The sequence below is a fragment of the Penaeus vannamei genome, chromosome 11, assembly GCF_042767895.1.
Source record: "Penaeus vannamei isolate JL-2024 chromosome 11, ASM4276789v1, whole genome shotgun sequence".
NCBI classification, from domain to species: domain Eukaryota; kingdom Metazoa; phylum Arthropoda; class Malacostraca; order Decapoda; family Penaeidae; genus Penaeus; species Penaeus vannamei.
The window spans coordinates 2,578,370-2,580,869 of NC_091559.1; the positions used below are offsets into that span (position 1 = coordinate 2,578,370).

General features: G+C 52.2%; 1 protein-coding gene across 1 annotated transcript in view; it reads left to right on the top strand.

The window, feature by feature from the left end:
* LOC138863140 (protein PIF-like) overlaps nt 1-2,500 on the top strand; it is a 39,222-nt gene that overhangs the window by 29,025 nt on the left and 7,697 nt on the right. The gene's annotated exons all lie outside the window — the stretch shown is intronic.

Consider the following 2,500-nt stretch of genomic DNA (forward strand, 5'->3'; position numbering starts at 1 on the left):
CGGCGTGTGTGGGTGGGTGTGGGGTGGTGGGGGGGGATGTGTGTGGGTGGGTGTGGGGGGTTTGGGTGTGGGTGTGGGTGTGTGTGGGTGTGTGGGTGTGGGTGTGGGTGGGGGTGGGTGGGTGTGGGTGTGGAGGGTGGATGTGTGTGGGTGTGGAGGGTGTGTGTGGATGTGGGTGTGTGTAGGTGTGTGTGTTTGATTTGTCTGTGTGTTTTTGCGTGCGTGCGTGTGCGTGTGCGTGTTTGACGTGTGTGTACGTGTGTGTCTGACTGTGTGTATGTGCGTGCGTGCGTGTGTTTTGGGGTTGAGGGAGAGAGGAAGGGGAAAGGGAGAGGGTGGGCAAGGAAGTGGTGAAGATTACCTTAACTGTACCGGCGATCACGTTAATCCTTGGACCCCATTTCTCATCCTAATCGGACGCCAAGGAGTGGAGTGGCGAACAGGCGGGGAGGGGAAGGGAGAAGGATAGAGGGAGGGAGGGATAAAGAAGGAAGAGGGGTAGAGGGAGGGAGGGATAAGGAAGGAAGGGAGAGGGATGAGAGGATAGAGGGAGGGAGGGATAATGAAGGAAGGGGGTAGAGGGAAAGGCGGGGAGGGAAGAAAGGAAGAATGGAAGGGAGAGAGAGAGAGAGAGAGAAGTAGAGGAAGAAGGATAGAGAGGGAATAAAGGAGGAAGAGGGAGAAAGAATAAAAAAGGAAAGGGAAAGAGAGAGGAGGGATAAAAAGGTGAGGGAGGGAGGAAATAAAGAAGGAAGAGGGAAAGTAGAGGGAAAGGGAGGAATAAGGAAGGAAGGGAGAGGGATAGGAGGGAGGAGAAAGAATTTTAAAAATGAGTGACGGATAGAGAAAGGGAGGGAGGGAAGAAAAGGAAGAATAGAGAGGAGGAGGAAGAAGAAGAAGAAGAAGGAAGGGAAAGTAGAAAGGGAAAGAAAGAAATAAGGATTAGGAAGAAGAAGAGGAAGAGAAGACCCATCAGACAGACAGAGAAGACAGACAGACAGACAGACAGACAGACAGACAGACAGACAGACAGACAGACAGACAGACAGACAGACAGACAGACAGACAGACAGACAAACGGAGCGAACGGCCAGACGCAATTGCACGCCGGACGCCGAGGCGCTGACGCCGCTTCGGCCCCGCAATCAAGGGGGGGATTTTGAGCAAGAAGCGGCGCTGGATTCGCCGAGGTTCGCTCCTGACGCGGAATGCCGGCCCGGCTGTTATTGTGCTGACGCGGGCTGACGACGACCTTGTTAGCGCTTCGTGCATTCCTGGTTGGTAAAGCGTGCGTGGGGGTTGGGGGGTGAGGGGTTGGGGTTGGGGGGTTGGGGGTGAGTGTGTGTGTGTGTGTCTGTGTGTGTGTGTGTGTGTGTGCGTTTGTGAGTGTGTGTGTGTGTGTGTGTGTGCGTGCGTGCGTGTGTGTGTGTGTGTGTATCTAACTGTCTGTCTATGTGTCTGTATCAGTCTTAACCGCCTGTCTACGTCTGCATGTCTTAGGGGAGTGATAAAGGGGAAGAGGGACTGCAGGTCGACGTGAATAGCGAGTAAATGTGGATAAGCAAGACACGCGAGGATAGGGTGAGGTGTGCGCCTTCCCCCCTCCCCCCCTTCCCCTTCGTACTCCCCCACCCCCTCCCCCTCCCCTCACCCCTTCCCCTCAGGCTCCCCACTCCCTCCCCTCAGGCTCCCCCGTCGCCTCACCCCTCCCCTCATGCTCCCCTTCCCCCACCCCTTCCCCTTCATACCCCACCCCCACCCCCACCCCTCCCCTCAGGCTCCCCTCGTCGCCTCACTGCTCCCGCTGCGGCACCGCGCGGGCTTTTTAAGTCTCGTTCATCGTGGCCCAAATTATAATCCTTTTGTCTACTTTATACGTCTGGATCTCCCGTCCTATCGCTCGTTATGCATTTTTGAAGGAGCGATCTCGGCGTGTGATAGTTCCGGCAAATGGTGGTCTTCTTTTTTCTTTTTCTTTTTCTTGTTCTTGTTCTTGTTCTTCTTCTTCTTCTTCTTCTTCTTCTTCTTCTTCTTCTTCTTCTTCGGCGTGTGATAGTTCCGGCAAATGGTGGTCTTCTTTTTTCTTTTTCTTTTTCTTGTTCTTGTTCTTGTTCTTGTTCTTGTTCTTCTTCTTCTTCGGCGTGTGATAGTTCCGGCAAATGGTGGTGTTCTTTCTTCTTCTTCTTCTTCTTCCTCGTCTTCTTCCTCTTTCTGCTTCTCCTCCTTCTTCTTCTTCTTCTTCATTTTTCTTCCTCTTCTTCTTGCTCATCTTCCTCTTCTTGTTCTTCTTCTTCGTCTTCTACTTCTACTTCTACTTCTACTTCTCCTTCTTCTTCTCATCCTCCTTCTTCTTCTTCTTCTTCTTCTTTTTCTTCTTTTTTTCTTTTTCTTCTTCTTCTTCTTCTTCTGCTTCTTTTTCTGCTGCGCGCGATAGCAAGGCCCCGCGGCGCAAGTGGGATTGTATAATGTATAAACGTGTTTTATGACCTCTCGCGTATCG